Here is a 27,544-nt window from a genome sequence, read left to right as displayed (position 1 = left end):
AAAATGCCACAGGGATTCAAAACATGATATATCAGCATTAAGGAGTCATGAGGGGTTTTGTGTGGATCCCAGTGTGGTCTGGTTCCAAGATTAGATGCCCTAAGTATTGATCCTGAGTTTCAGCAAACTGCAATTTTTGGGGGACTTTATGTCCCTTTAAAGCCAAAAGCTTTAACAAGTAGATGATGGTTTCCATTGAAGGCAAGCAGAGAATGAAATTATCTCCATAGCGTAATGAAGGAGAGATGCAGAGAACTCTTTGTCATCCAGAATAGCCTATGGGTTTGTGGAAATGATGAAAGACTCTTTGTGATTCCCTGCAGCATGACTGTCCAGGGGTATTTCTGTGCTTCCAAGTGAAAGCAAAAACTGGCTACATTTACCAACAGGAATATTAAATCCACTGCATAGATGAATTACAATGGCAATGGATATCAGTAGCCAATGGGGGTTAGGGACACCAGAGTGTGGAGGGATGAAAATGTGATTCATTGCTGAGAGGTCTTGGTCAGATATCCCTCATCAGCCATTGGGTTTTCTCACCAGGGAAACAGAGGTGTCACAGGGAATAGTGCCAGAGGATCGTGAGACACTGAGGCTTTTAATCTTCTATCATGGGTGTAGTGCCCTGACAGGCTTCTTGGTAGAGTATTGTCTTGTTCTACCATAGATTTTGAAAAATATAATTTCATCTTCAGGGAGGTACACTGACGATTCTGTTGGGATCAGTTGAGCATGTTGCCCATAAGAAACATGGTAGCTGATCCAATAGGAACAAATGACTAGTGTTCCTAGATTCTGCTATCGTGCCATCAGAGACAGAGTGTACAAAAGAGGCCATGTGGTCGTTGGCCATTTTTATTACTACTGCCAAATTCTAGAATTATTTGCTGTTTTGAGGGAGTCAAATACTCGCATGATACTTTTCTAAGAACTGTCCGCTGCACACATGGAGAGAGGAGAAATAGCTAAGGAGAAGAGGATGAGTATCTCTCAAAAGGCCTAACAACAGGAGTAGGCTCAGGAACAGGAACCTGTGGAGATTTTTAAGCGGCCCCACTGGGCAGCCCTGGTGGTGCAGCGATTTAGCACCTGCCTGCAGCCCAGGGCGCGATCCTGGAGACCCGGGGTCGAGTCCGCATTGGGCTCCCAGCATGGGGCCTGCTTCTCCCTCCTCCTGTGTCTCTGCCTCTCCCTCTGTGTGTGTGTGTGTGTGTGTGTGTGTCCCACGAATAAATAAAATCTTTTTTAAAAAAAGAATATGAAATCATGTTAATGTCAGAAGTTTTAACTACATTAAAAAAAAAGACTTACCACAAAGAAAGTACATGGATTTGTATAAACCTGGTAACACAGACTCAGAATAAATGGTGCATAAATTGGCAGAATTACATTGATTTCACACTCCATAACTGCAGTGGGATATTTTAACATATCCCCAGAGTGAAAAGTAAAAAACATTTCTCAGTACCTACGCTGAGGGAGCACGTGGAGATAATGACAGGTTAGGTTGGAGAGAATGAAAGTCAAGTGCTTGCTGTCTGCCGTGAGAGGACTCTTGATTAAAGGGGGCAGGAATCAGTATAACGATCTGGAAGTTAACATCCATTCTGCTTTCTATGTCATGTAAATTTGGCAATTAATGATGGTTAACCTAGAAGATATTTAAGGAAATACAATTCCCAGCTCTACCCACATTTCCCTAATGGAATCCAGCATAACCATCTCTATCTATACATTTCATTATATCACTGATTTCTATTCTTAATTCAAAGCTTGCTGTCCAGTTCACATGCAGAAGGAAAAGCACAAATTGCAGGCGATAAAGATCGCTCTTTGTAGAGTTTTGCATACTTAGAATTTTTGGCATTAAACGAGTATTTCAGTAAGAAAAAAGAAATCCATAAGTAAGTGATATCCACTATGTGCCATACTAGGACAGTAAGGAAATTGCTAAATTACCAAAGTTTTGTTATTCTAATGATATGAAAACCTGCTCTTCTGTTCATCTCACCCTGTCAGTAGTGATGCTGTCAGCAGGAAAGCCTAGGGGTGCTCACCTAGGCCATATTGCTTGTAGTGAGCCCCACAGACATGCACCATCCAGACCCAGTGATGTGACTGGACCAGTCCCTGTGGTTCTTATTATATATTGTAAGACACACATTAGCAACACCCATAATGGAATCTGAAAGGACACGGTACACTAGCAGGGCCACACAGCAAGTTTGTAAGTAGAGAGAGAATGCAGACCTGGTGTTCGGCATGTGTTGGGGTCAAGGGTGGGTGCCTGGGGTTTTGTAGGTTGATTCTTTATTAGGAACTTCATTGGTGGAGAGTGGCCTGGTTCTGAATCTAGTTCTACTGGCAGCTGTATTCTATAGTCAGCAGTCAAATGTTGTCAGGCCCCTACGTTATAATCAGAAGCTCCCTTTAAGGCAATTACACTACAATACACTTCATACCAGTTAAACTTTCTGTCACTTTAAAAGCACACTTCAAATCACTGTGGCTCAAATAAACTACCAAGAAAGAAAACTGTATTCAGTGAAAAATCAGGGAAAAAAAACCTTTCAAACTTGAGGACTTAAAAAAATTATTTCTCACATGAACACATATTCGTGAAAGAACTGGAAATTCACTGTTTAGGGGTCCATTTTTAAATGAGGTAATGACAAACACAATACCATATTTATTACCTCCAACATTTCCTTCCTGGAGCATTATACATGAATTAGTGCAAGATTTTCCAACATTACTTACAATTATGGAATTTCTCTCTAGAAGGCAGGGCCTAACTAAAATTTATCAAATATGATATGCAATTCTGGCTCTGCTACCCAGTGTGCATCCTCACGTGGTTTCAAAAGGATCATTGTTTGCATGTATGGGGTTTCTCTCCAGTGTGCATCCTCACGTGCTTTTGTAAGGATGAGGATCAGCTAAAGGCTTTCCCACATTGTACACATTCATAAGGCTTCTCTCCGGTGTGGGTCCGCACCTGGCCCTGGAAGGATCTGGAAGAAGCGAAGGCTCTCCTACAGTCCTCACATTTGTACAGTTTCTCTTCAGCGTGAATTCTCACATGTTCTCTTGAAAGGTTGAGCACCAACTGAAGGCTTTTCACATTGTTTACATTCGTAAGGTTTCTCTCCAGTATCGGTTCTCAGGTGGCCCTGGGGGGACTTGGCAGAACTGAAGGCTTTCCCACAGTGCTCACAGATAGACAGCTGCTCCCCTGTGCACAGCCTCACATGGACTTGGAAGGTCTCAGGCCAGCTGAAGGCTTTCCCACATTCCTTACATTCATAGGGCTTCTTTCCAGTTGGAGTCTTTTCATGTCTTTGGTAACTGAAGGTCTTCCCACACTGTTTACACCTATAGGGCTTCTCTCCAGGGTGTGTTATCATGTGTCTTCAAAAAGTGGAGGAATAAATGAAGGCTTTCCCACATTCCTTACACTTAAAAGGCTTCTCCCCCATGTGTGTTCTCACATGTCTATTAAGACTGGGAAGCTCGCAGAAGGCTGTACTGCACTGCTTGCATTCACAGGTTTTCTTTGCTGTGTGACTCTTTCTATGTTTAGCAAGGGAGTAGAGATGTCGAAAAGTTTTCCCACATAACTCACATTCATAGGGCTTCTCCCCAGTGTGTGTTACCGTGTGCCTTTGAAAGACTGAGGGATAAGTCAAGACTTTCCCACATTCCTTACACTTATATGGCTTTTCCCCAGTGTGAGTTCACACATGCTCAGTAAAGCTTGGGAACTCACAGAAGGCTTGCCTGTACTGCTTGCATTCATAGGTTTTCTCTGAAGTATGAATCTTCATATGTTGAGTGAGGAAGAATGGTGGAAGGCTTTCCCACATAATTTATATTCATAGGGCTTCTCCTCAGTGTGTGTTATTGTGTGTCTTTGAAAGATTGAGGGATAAATGAAAGCTTTCCCATATTTCTTACACTTATATGGCTTCTCCCCAGTGTGAGTTCTCATGTTTCTAGTAAGACTGGAGAACTCATTGAAGGTTTTCCCACACTGTGTGCATTCAGTTTTTCTCTGTAGTGTGAATCCTGATATATTGAGTGAGGGAATAGAAATAAGGAAAGGTTTTCCCACATAATTTACATCCATAAGGTTTCTCTCCAGTGTGAGTTCTTAGGTGTGTGTGACAAATGCAGGCCTGCTTGCATTCCTGACACGGATGTAGTCTCTGTCCACAGTGAGATCTCACATGCCTCTTAAGGGAAGAAAGATGCATGAAGCCTTTCCCACACTTGGTGTATTCATAGAGTTTTACTCTGGTAGAAATATTCTTGCAGAAATTAAAATGGGGAAACTGGCTGCACATTTCTCTATGTTGATTTCCTTTATTACTTTCATAGGATCTGTCATAGGATTGCTGTTAAAAGTCAGAAACATTTTCATCAATGTTATGTTTATTAATGGTTTGTTATTAGCAAGTAATAGCTATTGGAACCAGATGACTAACTGCATTTTAGTATGCAGGAAGTTTTTCTACTCTTTGTGGATGGTCTTAGAGTTAACTAAATGCCCTTGAAGTGACCTCTATCATATTCACTGTTCATACTGTTTATAATGTACAGGATCTTCCTAGAAAAGTGAATGATGCAAAAAAAAAAAAAAAGAAAAGTGAATGATGCTTCACTCAATGTCTCAGTCAAGTTTTTGAAAACTTTCTTAAAATTCTAAATATATTTGGGGGCATGTGGGTGGCTCAGTTGGTTAAGCATCTGCCTTTAGCTCAGGTCATGATCTCCGGGCCCTGAGATCAAGCCCCACATCACTCAGCAGGGAGTCCGCTTCTCCCTCTCCCTCTGTCCCACCCTGTACCCTCCCCAACTTGTGTGCTTGCTTGCTCTCACGCTCTCTCTGATTTGGAGCTGGGTTTTTTGTTTTTAAAATTTCATGATATGCTGAAACTCTGTCCTGGGATTACTACTGCTTTATGTTGTCAGCACAACTCACCTCAGATGTATTGCATGGTTTCCATGCTGATCTTCAATGCTATGGTCTTCCCAATTTTTTTCTAATATGTAGGCACAAGAATGATTTCTTGTGCACTTTGCCATTTTCTCTTCATTAGATTTTTTTCCTCATGCATATCGTGTTTAGAAACCAACTCACTGGGTTTAAACAGTGTTTCATAATCTTAAACAAATAAAAATGTGAATGAACATCTTGAAGAAGTAACTTGTGAGCAAAGAAAGACTGAGGGCTTTAGGGTTTTCAGGACTTCATCAATGGCAGGCAGGAGAGGTCAAAATGGTAGGCAATTTACTAATGACTATAACAAGTTTTCCAAGAAAACTGTGAACCAAAACAACTTATGAAGCCAGTCTCCCACTACTGAACTTTAAGGAGCTTCAAGTCTTCTGAACCAAAACAAAAATAAAACTTCAGTTTAATGCACTCATTTTCACTGTCATGAGACATTATCAGATTCTAAGTCCATGATGGCTGTAACCATGTCTGTCTTCCTTTGAAGTGTCCTTCCACACTTTAAATCATGGAAGAGCACTGACAAGAGATCCAAGTGAAGGCCTGAATCCATCCTTACCCACTGAGACCAGGTTCTGGAAAGTTTCCAGCATCACATCTCTGTAGAGATTCTTCTGCCTAGAATGCAGCAAAGTCCACTCCTCCAGGGTGAAGTCCACCCCCACATCCTCAAAGATCACTGAGTCCTGAAACATACGAATATATGCAAGAGGAAGGGTGAATCTGAAAGCCCTGGGGAACTGAACTTAATTCATAGGAAGTTCAGAACAGATCCTCTGGTCTCACAGTATGTGCTCCTGCACCACTAAAGAGTCAACCTTAACACTACATTTTTCTATCACCAGGACCCAGAGAGATATGCTGTGCACACGAAATAAATGCTTCTGTTGCAAATTATGCAGTAAAAGGGTAGCAGATCTCAACAGTCCAAACCCAAAATATTCTTTAGGACTAGCCTTTGATGAGCTCCTGGGAGGAAATCTGCAAGCCTTCAGAATACATGGAATGATAAGAGTATCTGTATATGTAAATGGGGCCTTGGGCCATGGCAAAGCTCTTGCCAACAGTGTGACTTCTGATACATGCCTGCTTTTGTCCATCTGGGGCCTTGGGACACACTGTATCAGATTTCTAGTGTAGCTGGATGCTGAAAAGCTAAGACGAGTCACATGGATGTGCCCATGACTAACTCTCAATAAAAACCCCACAGTCCAAGACCTGAGTGAGCTCTCCTGGCTGGAAATATTTCATAAATGTTGTCACACATTAAGATCTGTTCAACTGCATTGAGAGCTGATGACTTGGAGCTTGATCCTGGCTCCTCCCGGATTCTGTCTCATGTTCCTTTTCCATTTACTAATTTTAATACAGACCTTTTTGAATAAACCCAAACACTGTAACAGCTTTTCTGAAATAAGCCCTTCTGTGTAATAAATATTTCTGTGAGCCCTTGTAGCAAGTCCTCACACCTAAGTTGGTCTTGGAGACCACTGACACAGAGAACTATCAACTCCCTGGGTTATAAAGTAATTCAGTACAGGGCCTAGCAGTAGATTGAAATTGCCAAGATAAAGAATTAGTGAACACAGGGGATCCCTAGGTGGCGCAGTGGTTTGGCGCCTGCCTTTGGCCCAGGGCGTGATCCTGGAGACCCGGGATCGAGTCCCACGTCAGGCTCCCGGTGCATGGAGCCTGCTTCTCTCTCTGCCTGTGTCTCTGCCTCTCTCTCTCTCTCTGTGACTATCATAAATAAATAAAAATTAAAAAAAAAGAATTAGTGAACACAAAGACAGACTGGTTATGCAATTCTAAGAACCGTGAGAATAAAATGAAGATAGAAGATATGCATGGTACCATTTCGTGTACTGGACTGAAGGCATGCAGACAATCCCAGGGCAGACAGCATGATCGGAAGATCATCTAAGGGGCACAGTGAGAGACCATTTGCTCTTCTTGGAACACATCTGTGAGAGGTGACATTCACAGAGTCGCCTCTCAGGAGACAGAAGAGTCTGCAAGTGCCATTTCCCTCCTTGGCTTCTTAGCACAGGTGCAGAGACACCTGCTGAGGGCAGCTTAAGTCAGACGCTGGCTCGTTAGCCTGCTAGCTCAAAATCCTGCACCCCTGTGATCTGGTGTGACTGCCCTTCTGAATCAAACCTGCATCAATCTCAACATGGTGAGATCCTTTCCCAGAGGACCAGCACAAGTCCCTGCAACACCAGGTCCCTGAGGTTTGGAGTTTTGAAAGTCAGACAGCTTGGCTGGGGTAGAGCCCAAAGTGTATTGCACTACTCCAGGCAGTCAAAACAGACACAAGTGTGAGAATAGCAATCTGAAAACACCTAGAAAAAAATGAAAACACCTAGGATACAAGAGGGGAAACTGTTTGCTTTTCTGGGAGGGCTTCCCTGAGAGCAGCAAGCATGGACTCCCCTCTCAGGGGACAGAGGAGCTGGCTGGTGCCATTTCCCTACCCCACCTCTCAGCATAAACCAACTTCAGTAAATGGCACAGCACCAACACTGACTGCCTAACCTGCTTACATCAAGCCCAACTTCCCTGCACTCTGCAGTACTGCTTTTCTCAGGCAGGTGTGCCTAAGGACCAGCACAGTGGGCCCCTTCCCCAGAAGACCAGCACAAAACTCCACACACACTGTGTCTACTGACAATAGTTTCTGCAAAGCCTCAGTTATTTTGAAAAATAGCATCAGGTCTCATTTAACAAGCAGACAAGAGCACACCTAGTTAAATCTCACCCAACTCTGGCAAAGGTCCAAACTGCCCCGTTGCAGCAAGGATAACCTCTGTAGATGACTGAACTGAGGGAGGGAGCTGCCAAAACACAACAGCAAGTGCATGCAGCACATACCAGAGGTAATTCCTAAAGCATCAGGCCCTAAACATTATATGACCTCTTCTTTATAAAACCATTACTCTCAGGAGAGGAAACATAACAGGCTTTCCTAATACACAGAAGAAGACAGACACCTAGACAAAATGTCAATACAGAGGAATCCATCCTGAAAGAAAGAACAAGAAAAGGTCATGGGCCAGGGATCTAATTGAAAAAGATACAAGTAATATGCCTGATGCTGAACTTAAAGCAACAATCCTAAGGATACTAGCTGGGCTTGAGAAAAGCATGAAGACATCAGGGAGACACTTACCACAGATATAAAAGTTGGTTTCAGCCTGAAACCAACTGGATGTAATGACCACAAATATGGAAGAAGCAGAGGAATGACTAATTGACCTAGAAGATAAATTTATGGAAAATAATGAAGTTGTACAAAATAGAGAATGAATGATGGATAATTAAAGTAGACTTAGGTAACTCAGTGACTCCATCAAACATAATAACATTCATATCATAGGAGTCCTGGAAGAAGAGACAGAAAAGGGGGCAGAGAATTTATGTGAAGAAATAATAGCTGAAAACTTCCTTAGCTGGGGAAGGAAACAGACATCCAAATCCAGGAACTCCCATCAAAATCAACAAAAACAGGCCAATATCAAGACATACTGTATTTAAGTTTGCAAAAAAAAAAATACATTGATAAAGAAAAAATCCTAAAAGCAGCAAGACAAAGGAGGCCTCTAACTTACAAGGGAAGACAAATAAGGTTAGCAGCAGATCCCCCCACAGAAACTTGACAAGCCAGAAGAAAGCGGCATGATGTATTCAATGTGGTGAATGGGAAAAATCTGCAGCCCAGAATATTCTATCCAGCAACACTATAATTCAGAATAGGAGAGATAAAGAGTTTTTCAGACAAACAAAAACAACAGGAGTTTATGACCACTAAACTAGCCTTGCAAGAAATATTAAAGGGGACTTTCTGAGTGGGGATAAAAAGGCCCAAAGTGACAAAGACTAGAAAGGAACAGAGAAAAATCTTCAGAAACAATGATAAAACTAGTAATAAAATGACATTAAGGGGATCCCTGGGTGGCGCAGCGGTTTGGCGCCTGCCTTTGGCCCAGGGCGCGATCCTGGAGACCTGGGATCGAATCCCACGTCGGGCTCCCGGTGCATGGAGCCTGTTTCTCTTTCTGCCTGTGTCTCTGCCTCTCTCTCTCTGTGTGACTATCATAAGTAAATAAAAATTTAAAAAAAAATCCATATTTAAAAAAAAAATGACATTAAGTACATATCTATCAGTAATAATCCTGAATGTAAGTGGACTAAATGCTGCAATCAAAAGACATAGAAAAAAAAAAGACATAGGATTCAGAAGATTTTTTTAAAAGACCCATTTAGGGACGCCTGGGTGGCTCAGTGGTTGAGCATCTGCCTTTGACTCAGGGCATGATCCCGGAGTCCTGGGATCGAGTCCCACATCGGGCTTCAGGCATGGAGCCTGCTTCTCCCTCTGCCAATCTCTCTGCATGTCTCTGTGTGTCTCTCATGAATAAATAAATAAAATATTTCAAAAATAAATAAATAAAAATTTAAAAATAAATAAAAAGACCCATTTATATATACATCCTCCCTACGAGAGACTAATTTTAGACCTAAAGAGACCTGCAGATTGAAAGTGAGGGGAGGGAGAAACATTTATCATGCTAACAACATCAAAATAAAACCAGAGCAGCAATATACCTATACCAGACAAACTAGGTTTTGTTTTTAATATTTTATTTATTCATGAGAGATACACACAGAGAGGCAGAGACACAGGCAGAGGGAGAAGCAGACTCCCTGCAGTGAGGCTGATGTGGGACTCAATTCTAGGACCCCAGGATCATGCCCTGAGCCAAAGGCAGATGCTCAACCAGGTACCCTGACAAACTAGGATTTAAACCAAAGACTGTAACAAGAGATAAAGAAGGGAACTATGTCATAATAAAGGGTAACGTCCAACAAGAAGATCTATAATAATTATAAATATTTATGACTGCAACTTGGGAGCATTCAAATATATAAAACAATAACAGACATAAAGAAACTCATCAATAATAATATATTGATAGTAGGGGACTTTAACACCCCACTTATAGAAGTGGACAGATAGGTTATCTAAACAGAAAATCAACAAGGAAACAAGGGCTTTGAATGACACACTGGATCAGATGGATTTAATGGGTATATTCAGAACATTTCATCCCAAAGTAGCACATTCTTTTCAGTGTACATGGAACATTCTCCAGAGTAGATCACATACTGGGTCACAAACCAGGCCTTGAGAAGTAAAAAAGATTGAGATCATACCATGCATATTTTCCAAACACAACACTATGTATGAAACTTGAAGTCAATCACAAGAAAAAAATTGGAAAGACCACAAATACATAGAGGTTAAAGAACATCCTACTAGGATGTTCAGAATGAATGAGTCAAAAATGAATGAGCTAGGGATCCCTGGGTGGCGCAGCGGTTTGGCGCCTGCCTTTGGCCCGGGGCGTGATCCTGGAGACCCGGGATCGAATCCCACGTCAGGCTCCCTGCATGGAGCCTGCTTCTCCCTCTGCCTGTGTCTCTGCCTCTCTGTCTCTCTCTGTGTGACTATCATGAATAAATAAATAAAATCTTTAAAAAAAAAATGAATGAGCCAACCAGGAAATTAAAGAAGAAATTTTTTAAATACATGGAAACAAAATGAAAATACTACAGTCCAAAATCATTGGGATGCAGCAAAAGAGGTAAGAGGAGAGTATATAGCAATACAGACCTACCTCAAGAATCAAGGAAAATCTCAGAGAAAAACAACCTAATCTTACACCTAAAGGAGCTAGAAAAAGAACTACAAATGAAACCTAAAGCTAGCAAGAGAAGGGAAATAATAAAGTTTAGAGCAGAAATAAATGATATAGAAACTAAAAAAAAAAAATAGTGGAACAGAACAATGAAACCAGGAGCTGGACCTCTGAAAAAATTTTAATAAAATTGACAGAGCCCCTAGCCAGATTTATCAAAAAGGAAAGAGAAAGAACTCAAAAAGTAAAATCACAAATGAGACAAAAGAACACCACAAAAGTACAAACAATTATAAGGAATATTATGACAAAGTGTATGTCACTAAATTGAGCAATCTGGAAGAAATGAGTAAATTCCTAGAAACATATAAACTACCAAAACTGAAACAGGAAAAAAAACAGAAAACTTGAACAGACCCATAACCAGCAAAGAAATTGAATCACTAATCAAAAATCTCATAACAGACAAAAGTCCAGGGCCGGATGGCTTCTCAGTTGAGTTCTGCCAAACATTTAAAGAAGAGTTAATACCAGGACACCTGGATGGCCCAGTAGGTTAAGCATCTGCCTTTGGCTCAGGTCATGATCCCAGGGTCCTGGGATGGTGCCCCATTGGGCTTCCTGTTCAGCAGGGGAGCCTGCTTCTCCCTCTCTCTTTCTGCCTCTGCCCTTTGCTCATGCACTTTCTCTCTCAAATAAATAAAATCTTTTTAAAAAGAAGAGTTAATAGTTATTCTTCCCAACTGTTCCAAAAAACAGAAATGGAAGGGAAACTTCCTAACTCATTCTACAAGGCCAATGTTACCCTGATTCCAAAACCAAAGATTCTGCTAGAAAGGAAACTACAGGCCAATATCCCTGATGAACAAGGATGCAAAAATTCTTAACAAAATACTTAGCAAATCAAATCCAACAGTACCCTAAAAGAATCATTCACTGCAATTGAGATTCATCCCTTGGCTGTAAGAGTAGTTCACTATTCGCACATCAATCAGTGTGATACACCACATTAATTCAAGAAAGAAGAACCATATGATCCTCTCAATAGATGCAGAAAAGGCATTTGACAAAGTACATAATTCATCCAAGATAAAATCCTTCAACAAAGTAGGGTTAGAGGGAACATACCGTAACTAACAAAGGCCATATATGAAAAACCCACAGCCAATATCATCCTCAAAAGTCGGAGAGCTTTTCCTCTACAGTTGTGAACAAGACAGGGATGTCTACTCTTACCACTGTTATTTAACATAGTGTTGGAAGTTCTAGCCTCAGCAGTCAGACATCAAAAAAAATTAAAAAATAAAAGGCATCCAAGTTAGCAAGAAAGAACTAAAATTTTCACTATTTGCAGATGACATGACACTCCCAAAAAGGGGATCCCTGGGTGGCTCAGTGGTTTAGCGCCTGCCTTTGGCCCAGGGGTGTGATCCAGGAGACCCGGGATCAAGTCCCATGTCGGGCTCCCTGCCTGGAGCCTGCTTCTCCCTCTGCCTGTGTCTCTACCTCTCTTCTGTGTCTCTCATGAATAAATAAATAAAATCTTAAAAAAAAGAAAACCAAAAAAACCCCACCAAAAAACCTGCTAGAACTGATACATGAATTCATTAAAATCGCAGGAAACAAAGTCAACATACTGAAACCTTTGCATTTCTATATATCAATAATGAAGCATCAGAAAGAGAAATCAAGGAATGTATCCCATTTACTACTGCACCAAAAAACCATAAGATACTAAGGAATACACCTAACCAAAGAGGTAAAAGATCTGTATTCTGAAAACTATAAAAGTTATGAAAGAAATTGAAGATGGTACAAAGAAATGGAACATGGGGGACGCCTGGGTGGCTCAGCAGTTGGGTGTCTGCCTTCAGCCCAGGGCGAGATCCTGGGTCCTGGGATCGAGTCCCACATCAGGCTCCCTGCAAGGAGCCTGCTTCTCCTTCTATGTCTCTGTCTCTCTCTCTGTGTCTCTCATAAATAAATAAATAAAATCTTTAAGAAAAAAGAAATGGAACATGGATTGGAAGAACAAACATGTTAAAATATCTATGCTACCCAAAGCAATCTACACATTTAATTCAATCCCTATCAAAAAACCACCAGCACTTTTCACAGAGCTAAACCAAACAATGCTAAAATTTTTACAGAACCACAAAAGATCCCAAATAGCCAACACAATCCTGAAAAAGAAAAGAAAAGCTGGAGGCATCACAATTCCAGACTTTAAGCTATATTGCAAAACTATAGTCATCACAACAGTATGGTACTGGCACAAAAACAGACACATAGATCAATGAACAGAATGGAAAACCCAGAAACAAACCCACAGCTATCTGGTCAACTAATCAACAAAGCAGGAAAGAAATATCGAATGGAAAAAAGTCTCTTCAACAAGTGGCGTTGGGAAAATTGGACAGCCACATGCCAAAAAATTAAAATGGACCACTTTCTTACACTATACACAAAAATACATTCAAAGTGGATTAAAAACCTAAAGGTGAGACGGGAAACCATCAAAATCCTAGAGAACATGGGATCCCTGGGTGGCGCAGCGGTTTGGCGCCTGCCTTTGGCCCAGGGCGCGATCCTGGAGACCCGGGATCGAATCCCACATCGGGCTCCCGGTGCATGGAGCCTGCTTCTCCCTCTGCCTATGTCTCTGCCTCTCCCTCCTTCTCTCTCTGTGACTATCATAAATAAAAAAAAAATTAAAAAAAAAATTCAAAATCCTAGAGAACACAGGCAGCAACTTCTTTGACCACAGCCACAGCAACTTCTTACTAGATATGTCTGCTGAGGCCAGGGAAACATAAACAAAAATAAACTATTGGAAATCCATTTAGATAAAAAGCTTCTGCACAATAAAGGAAACAGTCAACAAAACTAACAGGCAACCTTTGGAATGGGAGAAGATACTTGCAAATGATATAGCTGATAAAAAAAGGGGGGGCTGGTATCCAAAGTATATAAAGAACTTATAAAGCTTACCACCCAGAAAATAAATAATGCAATTTAAAAGATGGGCAGAAGACATGAATAGACATTTTCCCAAAGAAGATGTCCAGGTGGCCAACAGAGACATGAGAAGATGCTCAACATCCCTCATCATCAGGGAAGTGCAAATCAAAACTATAATGATGTATCACCTCACCGCTGTCAGAATGGCTAAAATTAACACAGGAAACAGGTGTTGACAAAGATGTGGAGAAAGGAGAGCCCTCTTACATTGTTGGTGGGAATGCAAACTGGTGCAGCCACTCTGGAACACAGTGTGGAGGGTCCTCAAAAAATTAAAAATAGAAGTACCCTACAACCTCACAATTGCACTACTAGGTATTTACCCAAAGGATACAAAAATACTCATTTGAAGGATACATGCACCCTGATGTTTATAGCAGCATTATCAACAATATCCAAATTATGGAAAGGGCATAAATATCCATCACCTGATGAATGGGCAAAGAAGATGGGGTGTGTATATACCGACTTCAAAGCCCGGGGTGTAAAATGTTTATAATGTATTGTTGAGTATACAATACATATGATGTAAAATATGTGTAATCTAATTCCCAATAACAGCACAGAGGAGGTGGGCAGGAGCAAAACTATAATGGAAAAGGGACAGAAATGATTAGAGATGATAAACCATTCATTAAAACACACCCTGTTGGCTTTGTAACATTAATAGTCGCAACATATAGAGAAATAATGCCTTATAATGCAGAGGAACAGAACTACTTAGGAGCAACATTTCTGTACCTCAGGAATTAAGCAATCATAAATCTGAAGCTGATCTGATTAGGTGTATATGGTAACCCTAAAGCAACCAATTTTTTAAAAATTAAAAACTGAAAAAAAAATGTAATTAAACCAATTAAAATGCTCTCCTGGGAAATATTAATGCAAAACAAAGTAGTAGAGGAACAAAGGCAGAAGACAGCAAGAGTGAATGGGGACACGGGACAACCACAATGAATGATGATGACACTAAGTGTCAGCGGATCACACAACCCAACAAACGGCAGAGGTGGTCAGAGTGTATCGTGAAACATGACCTAACTAAATTCTCTCTCCTGGAGACACTCTGCTTTGCACCTGCAGTGACCTCCCACCGGGCCCTCAGGCATGCCATCCATGCACCTTTTCCAGAACTGTGAGTGATAAATCCTACTTCAGTTCCCCTGTGGACTTTTGCAGAACTAGGACTCCTTGTTAGAAACCCTGAGGCTCTACGTTACAAATGCTGACTTAACAGTATCACAGTTGGCACCACGAACAGGATGGATTGGGTCCTACTTCTAATCATCCATTGGTGATGCCAAATGGCCTTACAACTGCCTCAGCTAGTATAAACAGTAAGTGCAGTGTGGTGCCAGCGGGAGCAAGGTACAGAGGACCTTCACCCATCATTAGAAATATGCTTAATCCTGGGGTCATTAGCCCACCACCCACCCTGTAATAGCCTAGCTGCCAGGTTAAAACTGGGTGGCCACGAGGAGACCTCAACATTAACTATGGAATTTTAGATGCATGGGTTCTTGCCATTAATTATCCTATTCCCAATGGGACAGAGATGATAGATGGCATCTCAGAGGTTCAGGGCCCCTATTTTGCTGTCCTAGGTTTACCCAACATGTTTTACTCCTGAAGGGGTTCTGATCAAACCACCCCAAAACATGCCACTTTGGCATGTGGACTATTTTGAACTGAAGGCGACTGAGTGGATTCAAGAGAAACTTTTTGTCCCTCCTTTAACTACCTAGGAAAATCCAAGTTGGGGGTCTTTCCCAGAATAAGAGTTACTACCAGAGATAAATTTTATCTGAGTGACCCATGTGTATAGCAGGGCCAACGTCTGATTACCAAACATCTGCTCTTCTTATTGCCTTGTGAACTGCCCTCCTCTCCTTTGAAGCCCCAGGTCCCTATCCCGTTCCTATGCTCCAGATGGCATAAATGCCTCATTTTACTGGTCTTTGAACTTCTCTTGTATGTTGGGTTCCAATATGTTACAATTTTTTATTATTATTTTTTAATAATAAATTTATTTTTTATTGGTGTTCAATTTGCCAACATACAGAATAACACCCAGTGCTCATCCGGTCAAATGCCCCCCTCAGTGCCCGTCACCCATTCACCCTCTCCTCCCACCCTCCTCCCCTTCCACCACCCCTAGTTCGTTTCCCAGAGTTAGGAGTCTTTATGTTCTATCTCCCTTTCTGATATTTCCTACCCGTTTCTTCTCCCTTCCCTCTTTTCCCTTTCATTATTATGTTAACACAATTAAATTTGATTTCTTCCTATTCATCGGTCTTATGTCAATGTAATTTTTAGATCATCCAGAAGAACCTTTGAAAGATACAGGAAAATTTTTCCACCCTGAGACTTTTGGCAAGCCAGCAATGAGACCTCACTAGTTGGGCACTGCTTGCCCCAAAGCTGTTGCAGTGGAAAGATTCTGGGATTTTTAACAAGAGCTGGCAAAAAGTAAGAATTCCTACATCAGAGCCTTGCATGTCTACCTGCACAGTCCAGTGGAAGCAGTGATGAGTACTCCTGCCCTTTTTTTCTCTACTCTAAATTTATTTTTTTATTTTAAAAAAGATTTTATTGATTTATTCATGAGAGACACAAAGAGAGAGAGGCAGAGACACAGGCAGAGGGAGAAGCAGGCTCCATGCGGGGAACCCAACGTGGGACTCGATTCCGGGACTCCAGGATCGCGCCCTGAGCAAACGCTCAACCGCTGAGCCACCCAGGCATCCCTTCTCTAAATTTAGATTAGCAGGAGAAAATATTAGTAGAACTAGTTCCCTGGGTTTAGCAACTCTAGTGGTCCTTTTTCTCTCAGAGACGGCCATACTTTTTCTTTGTTGTGTTGTGTTGTCATAAAAACGGAAACCATAGTGCAGAACACCACGTATACGCCTGTCGTTCAAGCCAGATTCACAGACTGGTGAGTTCACAGCTCTCAGCAGACCAGTATTTTTTTAGACAAATTTTGCTTTGGGTTAACATGCACATGAGGTAAAGGCTACTGGCTAAGGGACAGGTGGAAGCCAAAGCCACAAAATTGATGCGTACAAGGGGGTATTTGTTTGGCTCTGAGAGACCCAAGGCTTAGCTAAAGCCGTTCATGCGCACATAAGAAAAACTCTTGTCTTGTTCTATATCCTGAGAACATGGCTTTGTGACCAGTGAAAACATTCTGTCTGGTCCCCACTCTCTGGCCAGATGATGGATCCTCTGAATTGGCTATATTTGAGAAAAGAATAAAAAAATTTAGGGGCACCTAGGTGGCTCAGTTGGTGGAGCATCTGCCTTTGGCTTGGGTCACGATCCCGGAGTCCTGCAATCAAGCCACATGTCAGGCTCCCTGTTCATCGGAGAGCCTGCTTTTCCCTCTGCTCCTCCCCCACTCTCTCTCTCAAATAAAATCTTTTTTAAAAGTTTAGAGAGTTGTCATTCTAAACAATTGATTTCTTGGCACCTAGTACAAAGAAATGTAATGATTAGGGGATCCCTGGGTGGCACAGAGGTTTAGCACCTGCCTTTGGCCCAGGGCGCGATCCTGGAGACCCGGGATCGAATCCCACGTCGGGCTCCCGGTGCATGGAGCCTGCTTCTCCCTCTGCCTGTGTCTCTGCCTCTCTCTCTTTCTCTCTGTGTGACTATCATAAATAAATAAAAAAAAAGAAATGTAATGATTAGCCTTAGGGACTCCCTTTAATAAGATGAAAGAAGGGAGATTAGAACAAAATTTCAATTCAGTATAAATTTCCCTTCTCAAAATCTGGCCCCATCTGCCTGTTCTAGCTTCCTTTCATTCTCTAGGCCTAGGGTCTGCAGGTTACTCATGTAAATGCAGGAAGTCAGAAGTACCTGGGACAGGCAGGGCTTGCCAGCTTCTGGTCTTCCTGTGTAATGTTCTTTTTTTTAATTTTTATTTATTTATCTCTTATTTCACAAGAGACACAGAGAGAGAGGCAGGCACATAGGGCAGAGGGAGAAGCGGGCTCCCTGCAGGAGCCTGATGCGGAACTTGATCCCAGGACCCCTGGATCACGACCTGAGCCAAAGGCAGACACTCAGGTGAGCCACCCAGGTGCCCATTGTGTAATGTTCTTTGTAGATCTATCCTAGGTCCCCAGCCAAAGAATTCTTGTCCCATGGACAGCAGATCTTTTCAGCAAATTATACCAAATTTAAAGAATTAGAAAGATCAGTGGCCATTCACAAGTCCCCTCCCCTGCATCACAGAGGAAACAGATAACCAGAATTTCTCCTAGGCTGTCCCACAAATGCCTGGCTGAAGGCTGATGTTCAGGGGCAGATAGAAGAGGAAAATGAAATTCCATGACGCCCCCTCCTTTCCAAATCCAGAGTCACTAGTTATTGATCTTTACTCTCCCTGTTGCTTTCTTGCTTGGCTCATCTTGTCTGCCTGCCGGGGACATGCAGCTTGTCAGGTCTTCCTCAAAGCTATCCTTGGGAGTGACTCTGTATCTTGGGAAGGTAGTATCCTTGCCCCCTCCTTGGGAGGGGGGTAGGTTATTCAGTACTTCCAGCAGTTTGACCTGTTTCTCTTGGCTGAAAACTGACAAAATAGTCAAAAGAATTTTGTTTTTAAGCAGCTCTGTAGTCAAGTTTGGCCATATCAGAAGCTGATATTTTGAGCCTGATAGGAATGAATGTAGGGGGTTTCTCTCCTACGCTAAAATAAAACTAGTGGGGATCCCTGGGTGGCTCAGTGGTTTGGCACCTGCCTTCGGCCCAGGGCATGATTCTGGAGTCCTGGGATGGAGTCCCACATCAGGCTCCCTGCATGGAGCCTGCTTCTCTCTCTGCCTGTGTCTCTGCCTCTCTCTCTCTCTGTCTCTATGTGTGTGTGTGTGTGTCTCATGAATAAATAAAATATTTATTTATTTATTTATTTTTTAATAAATAAAATATTTAAAAATAAAATAAAACTAGGTACACGAAGGGAAAGAAATAAATTGAGGATAATTCAGTTGGTTGAATAGATAACCCTATGATGTCAATTCTTTGAAGAATTGCTTTGAAGAATTGGGAGCAACTATCTTTATCTTTAAAAATCTTTGCAAAACTAGAAATATGGCCCCAGAATTATCCAGAAACAAATCAGGGTTTTTCAGTTTGTCCTTCTGACAAACCTCAAAACCTCCCCCTCTATCTCAAAAGGCTTGTAGAGTATTGTCCTGAGAAACCCAAGTCCTTGGAGAAACTTGGATACCTTCTCTGTGCCTCTGTAATGTAGACTTCCCACCCACATCTTCTCTAGGATATAAGAGCCATTCCTTGAAATACAAACTTTAGGGAGATGTTTCTTATCACAAAAAAGGAGAGGAGAGGAAGTAATTGGAAATTGGACAAATCTCCACAAATCTTGGTGACTGTAAAGAAAGTCTCTGTTTGCATCTCCTCATATATGTCTATATAGGTGTTGTATGGTATTTTTCTACCTCTGGCTGGTATTGCTGAAATTAATTTGTGGAAGAGCTCTGTTTATCTGGTTTGAAGGCAAGCACTAGTAAGGGCTGGCTGTTCTAAAACTTTCAGAAATATAAAAATTGACCCAAATGCTTTTCAGCTTCATATGATACAGACTTAACCTTTAATACATAAAAGCTAGTTGAAGTTTGCTAATTGAAATAGGCATGTCTTTAGCTGACAGTATTAAATATAAAGCTTTTGGGATCCCTGGGTGGCGCAGCGGTTTGGCGCCTGCCTTTGGCCCAGGGCGCGATCCTGGAGATCCGGGATCGAATCCCACGTCGGGCTCCCGGTGCATGGAGCCTGCTTCTCCCTCTGCCTGTGTCTCTGCCAATCTCTCTCTCTCTCTCTCTCTCTCTCTGTGTGTGTGACTATCATAAATAAAAAATAAATAAATATAAAGCTTTTATCCTACCCAGGTTTAATAATCAAATAAATTCATGTTCAGTCTGTTGCAAAATTTGCCAGCAAAACTAACTTAGAATGATGGCTAATTCTTGCTAATGTTTCGTGAAGAATTCCTGAGATATCTAAACATAATTGCCAGAAGCAAATTATCTAGATAGATGTAAATAACAGTTTTTATGTGAACTTTTTAGTAATTTTATAGTATGTCCACTTAAATAGCTTCCCAAATTTCTTTGGTAACTCCTATTCTTAGAATTTAGCCATATTAAATAAATAAATAATAAATGAATTAAGGAAGTTAATAATTTTGCTATGTTAAGTTAAATGACGAGTTCACTGAATAACACATAAATGCAAATAAACTAAATACTGAAGCATTTAATTGCTAAACAAATCCAAGTTTACCTACTTTTGACATATTACAAAAAGATAAATTTAGGTCTGTTGGTAAACACATCTTGTGCTTCACTGAAGGACCATACTGTTAAGAAGGACCATGCTTCTAGAAATTATGAAATGTATTCATAAGTTTGTCAATTTAAAGAATACAATGTAATAAGCAGCTCACAAGTGCTGACTACTTAGTTTTCACTAGAAACTGGAATATCTAAAAGTTAAAAATTATAATTAGCATATACAATTAGAGCTTCTACATATATGGGACGCCTGGATGGCTCAGCAGTTGAGTTGGCTCAGAGCATAATCCTCGAGTCCCAGGATCGACTCCCACATCAGGCTCCCTGCAGGGAGGCCTGCTTCTCCCTCTGCCTATGTCTCTCATGAATAAATAAATAAAATCTTTAAAAAAAAAAGCTTCTACAAATAATAACAGCATCAATTCCGTATATAAGGAAAGGATATTTTGGTGATAAAAAGTATGAGGAATGGAGATCCATTTTTATTGAGAGAAAACAAGGTAATTTTACTTCAAAGTAAAGCTGATTATTTCTGAATGGGAAAGAGAACAAGGGGCAAACTAAAATAGAGAAAGTTGTAGGTTTATGAAAAAGGAATCTTGGGAAAGGAATTTTATGTGTGATCAAGAGATAAGGAATGGATTTCTTTTTCTTAATTTATTCATGAGAGAGAGAGGCAGAGACACAGGCAGAGGGAGAAGCAGGCTCCATGCTGGGAGCCCGACGCAGGACTTGATCCCAGATCCCAGGACCACGCCCTGGACCAAAGGCAGGCACCAAACCGCTGAGCCATCCAGGGATCCCCGAGAATGTGTTTCTTAAAGTGTTTTTAAAAATAAGCTTATAAGGATTTTAAAATAAGTTTTAATATCAATAGTGTACTTAGGTAAAAATGGAACTTAATTTTCTTTCATCTGTTAAAAGGATAAAGTTGAACTGTTGGTATGCTCTTTTAATGGTCTATGCCTAGAAAAACAGGATTCTGTTTTGCCAACATAATTACCTGTGTTTATCAGGCCTTTGATTACTTATGAAAACTGAATCTGTTCAATATCAAAAGTTAAGTTTTGCCAACAACCATGTAACCTGTTATATTTACCTTTCAAAACTCTTATTGTCACTTTGGTTCATAACCAAAGTGTTGTTTCACAGTGACCTATGGTCCTATTTGACCAAGTGCTTTAAAACTCCTTTTGATTTTTCTGACAAACTTCCCAAAATCAAATTCTAAATGAAGTCTTCTTGACCTGGAAAGGAATTTGGGATTTCTCCTAGAAGGATCCCTAGAACATTCCAGAGGATTTGTTATGTAGCTAATTAGGCTTACTAAATATGTTAAACTACACGGAAAACTCTGTCAAACAAGAAGGAATACTAAGGGGATCCCTGGCTCGGCGGTTTCGCCTGCCTTTGGCCCAGGGCGCAATCCTGGAGTCCCGGGATCGGGTCCCGCGTCGGGCTCCTGACATAGAGCCTGCTTCTCTCTCTGCCTCTCTCTCTCTCTCATGAATAAATAAATTTTTAAAAAATCTTTTAAAAAGAAAGAAGGAATACTAAGCTTTCTTTAGGTTGTATTTGTGTAGATACATAAATGTTCTAGAAATTATATGAAACTCCTAGAAATCTGAAATAGAAATGTCCTGGTATGTTATCACTTGCAATTCTAGTTACTGAAGTGTTTAGTTTCACAGAAATAACCAAATCTCTGTGTCCACTACATTACAGTGAACTCTCGTCAGATCTTTAACCATGGCCACTTTTGAGTCTCTTGTCATTTACAGCTATTGTTTTCCTCTGATGCTTTTGCAAAAGTATTTCATTTTCAAGATTCGTGAAAAGGAGTTTTGACAAAACAGGTTCCTGATAACCTTAGGATCATGGAACTGAACTGTGTGAGCATTCCTGAAACTAGCAGGAAAACCAGATTCAAACAGAACAAGAATAACTGAATGAACAGAGAAGGATCATTATAGTTTTATGACTCTTGTTTGAAACACTATTGTTTAATGTTGCTCTTCCAGATAGAAAGGAACTTTCTCTTAAACCAAAATATACCTTTGCAGGACACCTGGGTGGCTCAGTGGTTGAGCGTCCGCCTTGGGCTCAGGGCATGATCCCAGAGTCCTGGGATCGAGTCCCACATCGGGCTCCTTGCATGGAGCCTGCTTCTCTTCCCTCTGCCTATGTCTCTGCCTCTCTCTCTCTCAGCCTCTCTCTGTCTCTCATGAATAAATAAATATTTTTTAATTTGAAAAAATAAAAATATAGACCTTTGCAAACAAATACTGTCCCAGCTACACCCCAGACCTGACACCTCTACTGTCCACCTGCTTGTATTCACTTCCTTCCTTAAGTTCTTCTTTCTGGCTTAGCTCTTCACTCAAGCAAATGAAACCCAGAACCACCCCTCAGGTGCTAGTGACTGCCCTGACAAGACCTCCAGCGGGCTCAGACCAGTTTGAGCTGAACCCCGGACTCCCCCTGCACAGTTGAACCAAGGAGTGACCTCTGGAATGACCAACAATTACCTTTACCTCATTAGAATACTAAAATCTCCACCCAAGAAGGAGCAGAGCCTCATTTATATAACATAGAATGTAGGTACAGGCCTGTGGCCTTAGTGCGAACACATGACCTCATGCCTGCCTCTCCATACAGTGACAGGGTGTCCCTATCCAAATATTGACCCTTGCTTAGGGGGGTACAGATTCAGAAGGTATTCCCTGTGATCTTATTTGCTACAAATAATGTCTGCTTTGTGCAGCAACTCACCTGGCGTGGTTTCTATGTGTGAGTCACCAAGGTTCAGCTGTAAATTTGGTGACCGAGATGGGACTGTTGTCCTCCTGAGGCTGTGCCCTCTGGTTCTCTGGTTTCTGCTGGGACCAGGGAAAGATTCACGTTGGTCTCATTGGATTATGGGGAAAAATTTTTTTTCTCTCTACCTAATCCTCCAGAACTTGGAAACTTAACGAGTATAGTTGACCTTGAACAATGCAGGGATTAGGGGCACCGACCCTCTGCACAGTTAAAAACCCAAGTATATCTTTTGACTCCCCTAAAACTTAACTACTAACAGCCTACTATTGGCCCAAAGCCTTACCAATAACAAATAATTAACATATATTTTGTGTGTTGTGTATATTATATACTGTATTCTTATAGCAAGTATGCTAAAGAAAATGTTTTTAATAAAATCATGAGGAGAGAAAATTTATAGCACTGTATCTGTTTTTTTTAAATATCCACACATAATTGGACCCAAGCAGTTCTAACTTGTGTTTTTCAAAGCGTCAACTGTGTTTGTATTTTCATGACAATATAGTTATTTGCATAAATTCAGTAAGAATCTGTTCTCCTTATAACAGGGCACAACTGGAAACATTCATTATACTATTAAGGCTGGAATGGAATGTCATAATTGAGATATTTGAGAGATGCATATATTCAGATATGACCAGACCAGTCAACTAGGATTGGCTTTATGGAGTCAATGAGGTCACTTGGAAATGATACCTTGCTTACAGGGTTCTCAGCTTCCTTCCCAGGTCAGTAAGGTTGGCCACTTCCTGGCAGGAGCAGAAATCTCAAGATATTTTGAGGACCTCAGAAAGAGAGGAATTCACCTGAATTTTTGTGTACTGCAGGTAAAGCGTGATGGCATGTCCTTGACGTGGCTTCTTAGCCTTGAGAAACTTTTAAAATTTTCAATCGGAGACTCCTGAAGAAAAGATTAGCAAGGCAGATTTAAAGAAGCTTATATGGTCAGTCACTATGCTCTCTACATTTCTGTAAATAATCAGGCTAAGTTTACTGGTTTACTAATTAGTCTTGCTGTAGCTATGTGTCAGCAACACATCTTTGTGGATGTTAGATTCTAGTTCTGAGTAATTGTCTTTGTTATTTGAAAGCAACAAATGACTGGATCCTGAATTTTTCTGCTTTCCTCAAAAGAAAATATGCAAAAATAAAATCAGCTGACTTAGAGATGCATACAGTGTTACTCACCCAGACAGAGGAGGCCTGCCTTTGGAGTCATTTAAAGTGGGATGTCTGGTATGAAGGCTTCCTCCAGGTCTTGGCCTGGGTGTCCTTTAGAATATTTAGATGGTTGTGCAACCACCTATGCATTTTATACAAACACTGTATTTTACGATTAAATTCCATGAAGTCAGTTATAACTTATCACAATACCATGTTAAAGGAAAAATGTCAAAATATCTGAATAGATGTATCCTATTCAACATGAATCCAAACAGAAAATCTTAGCAATTTAAGGATAGGTGGAAACTTGCAGAGCCTGATGAGGAAAACATCAGAAAGGAATGTTCATTAAAGAATATACAAAGAATACAAAGTGGAACCTTTTCCCAATTAATCTTGGTGAAAAGGAATCCCATTACCTCACTTCTAGGTGACATCCCATCCAGAGTCACCAGAAAAAAAAAAAAATCAGAATTATAAAGAAAAAAGTTACCTTTATTCAGAGCTAAAAGTATTATGGAAGATCCATAAAGAACTAGAAGATAAGCAGGGAGTAAGATTTTTGTTAAGTTTCCAGAATGCAAGCACAATATGAAAGTAAATCTCACCCATTTAAATTGCAAGCAACAAGGACGCCCGGGTGGCTCAGCGGTTGGGCGCCTGCCTTCCGGCTCGGGGTGTGATCTTGGGGTCCTGGGATCGGGTCCCGCATCGGGCTCCCTACATGGAGCCTGCTTCTCCCTCTGCTTGTGTCTCCACCTCTCTCTTTCTCTCTGTCTCTCTCATAAATAAATAAAATCTTTTTAAAAATAAATAAATTGCAAGCAACAGCACTTAAAAAGAAACTAGAAGATGGTGGTGGAGTAGGAGGACCCTAGGCTCACCTTGTACCAGGAATACAACCAGATAACTATCAAATCATCCTGAATACCCCAGAAATTGACCTGAAGACTAGCAAAACTCCACAACTAAAGGGAGAAAAGAGGCCACATAGGAAGAGGCAGAAAGTGTGGAGCTGTGGTTTGGGAGAGATGGTGGCCGCTACAGGGGGGAGGGAGTTGCTGTCACAGAGGAGAGCTAGAGACAGACCAGTACACAGGAGAGTGCACAGGGAAGAAGAATCCCCATAGCAATTGGCTTGGAAAGTAAGTGGGTCCAAATTTCATGAGTTCTTGCAACCAGTGGGGCGTAAAGCTTGGGTTTTAAAGGTCAGCATGCTTGGCTCGGCAAGAGTTCAGAGGACATGGGTGCTGCTCTTGGAGAAAAGCCAGGCAGACTGCAGACAAACAGCATGGAAACAGTGATCTGAAGAACTCTGGGGACACACAGGGGGAGGTCAGGTGCTCATCTTGGAGCACGTCCCAGAGAGGCCATGTTCACAGAGAAACACATCGAAGAACAAAGGAACTGGCCGATGCCATTTCCTTCCCTGCCCCTCAGCATAAGCATAGAGCCATCTGCGGGAACCAGCACAGCACTGACAGTGGCCGCCTAACGTGCTTACACCAAGCCTCCCACCCTGTGCTCTGGTGGAACCAGCATTCACAATAATACTTCCTGAGTTCCAGTGAGGCGGGCCCCTTGACCTGGAAGACTGGCCCAAACCCCTGCTCATACCCCATCTCCCCACTCACGAGTTTTGAGGAGCCTGGGTTCCAACAGCAGTGGTGATGGGTGCTCATTTCACAAGCAGAGCACACCTAGTTAAAACTCACCACATTCAGGCAAGATACCAAACACTGCCCACAAGTCAAAGAGCCTTGCAGACGACTGGCCTGAAGGATAGAGCAGCCAGGACAAAACAGCAGAGCACAAGCAGCACACATCAGAGACACTCCTAGAAGCGCCAGGCCCTGGGGAACAGGACACTACATGGTGGGCACTACAGGATCTCCTCTTCATAAAGCCATTACCATCAAGAACAGGAGATGTAGCTGACATTCCTCACACACAGAAACAGGCACAGAGACTTAGACAAAATGAGATGACACAGGGATCTGTCCCAAATGAAAGAACAGAACAAGGCCATAGCCAGATATCTAGGCAAAACAGATATAAAGTAACATGTTTGACACAGAATTTAAAGATACTCATCCTAGAGATACTCACTGGACTTGAAAAAATTGTTAAGGACATCAGTGAGGCTGTTAATACAGAGATAAGGAATAACATAGCAGAGATACAGGGCTCAGTAAACAAAACAAACACACTTGATGGCTGGAAGAAGCAGAGGAATGAACTCATGACCTAGAAGACAGAGTAACAGAAAGTCACCAAGTTAAACAAAAGAGAAGAATTTTGCAGAGTGAGAACAGACTTGGCAACCCATCAAATATAATAACACTCGGGATCCCTGGGTGGCGCAGCGGTTTGGCGCCTGCCTTTGGCCCAGGGCGCGATCCTGGAGACCCGGGATCAAATCCCACGTCAGGCTCCCGGTGCGTGGAGCCTGCTTCTCCCTCTGCCTATGTCTCTGCTTCTCTCTCTCTCTCTGTGCGACTATCATAAATAAAATAAAAAAAAATTAAAAAAAAAATATAATAACACTCATATCATAGGCGTCCCAGAAGAAAGAGAGAGAGGAAGGGGGCAGAGAGTATATGTGAAGAAATAACACCTTAAAACTTCCCTCATCTGAGGAAGGAAACAGATATCCAGACCCAGGAGGCACAGAAAACCCCCAACAAAATCAGCAAAAGCAAATCTACACCAAGACATGTTGTAATTAAACAGGCAAAATATAGTGATAAAGAAAAAATATTAAAATCAGCAAGACATTAAAAAAATTTAAAAAAAAAAAAGGGATCCCTGGGTGGCGCAGCAGTTTGGCGCCTGCCTTTGGCCCAGGGCGCGATCCTGGAGACCCGGGATCGAATCCCACATCGGGCTCCTAGTGCATGGAGCCTGCTTCTCCCTCTGCCTGTGTCTCTGCCTCTCTCTCTTTCTCTCTGTGTGACTATCATAAATAAATAAAAATTAAAAAAAATTTTAAAAAATCAGCAAGACAAAAGACAGTTACACAGAAGGGAAACCCCATAAGTCTTCCTTTGTTTCATCAGAAACTTTCCAAGCTAGAAAGGAGTGGCATGATATATTCAAAGTGCTGAGAGGGAAGAACCTGCAGCCAAGAACGCTCTATCCAGCAAAGCTATCATTCAGAATAGGAGGAGAGAGAAAGAGTTTCCCAGATGAACTCAAAGAGTTCATGACCACTAAACCAGCCCTGTAAGAAATATTAAAGGGGGCTCTCTGACAGGAAAGGAAAGCCCAAAAATGAGAATATGAAGGTGGGAAACACAAAAGCAATAAAAAAATGAGTATTTCTGCAAAACATCAGTTAAGGAACTAACAAAATAAAAGGATATAAATTATGACACCATATACCTCCAACATGGGGAGAAGAGGAGTAAAGAGTGGGTCCAGGGCAGCCCCGGTGGCGCAGCGGTTTAGTGCCGCCTGCAACCCAGGGCGTGATCCTGAAGACCCTGGATCGAGTC

At 41.5% G+C, this 27,544-nt stretch overlaps 1 long non-coding RNA gene and 1 pseudogene across 1 annotated transcript; both read right to left on the bottom strand.

Moving 5' to 3' along the window:
- Positions 1-2,422: 2,422 nt before the first annotated feature.
- Positions 2,423-3,740, bottom strand: LOC102154315 (annotated as a pseudogene).
- A 1,121-nt stretch (positions 3,741-4,861) lies between these two features.
- On the bottom strand, positions 4,862-24,792 carry LOC119864595. Its single transcript, XR_005375237.1, has 4 exons — positions 24,656-24,792; positions 23,580-23,784; positions 22,836-22,939; positions 4,862-5,706 (listed from the first exon to the last, which is right to left on the bottom strand). It is a non-coding gene; the product is annotated as an uncharacterized LOC119864595 (long non-coding RNA).
- Positions 24,793-27,544: the final 2,752 nt, after the last annotated feature.

The sequence above is a fragment of the Canis lupus genome, chromosome 20 (genome assembly GCF_011100685.1).
Source record: "Canis lupus familiaris isolate Mischka breed German Shepherd chromosome 20, alternate assembly UU_Cfam_GSD_1.0, whole genome shotgun sequence".
Classification (NCBI taxonomy): domain Eukaryota; kingdom Metazoa; phylum Chordata; class Mammalia; order Carnivora; family Canidae; genus Canis; species Canis lupus.
The sequence above is the reverse complement of the archived record's forward strand: the minus strand, read 5'-3'. Positions and strand labels throughout refer to the sequence as shown.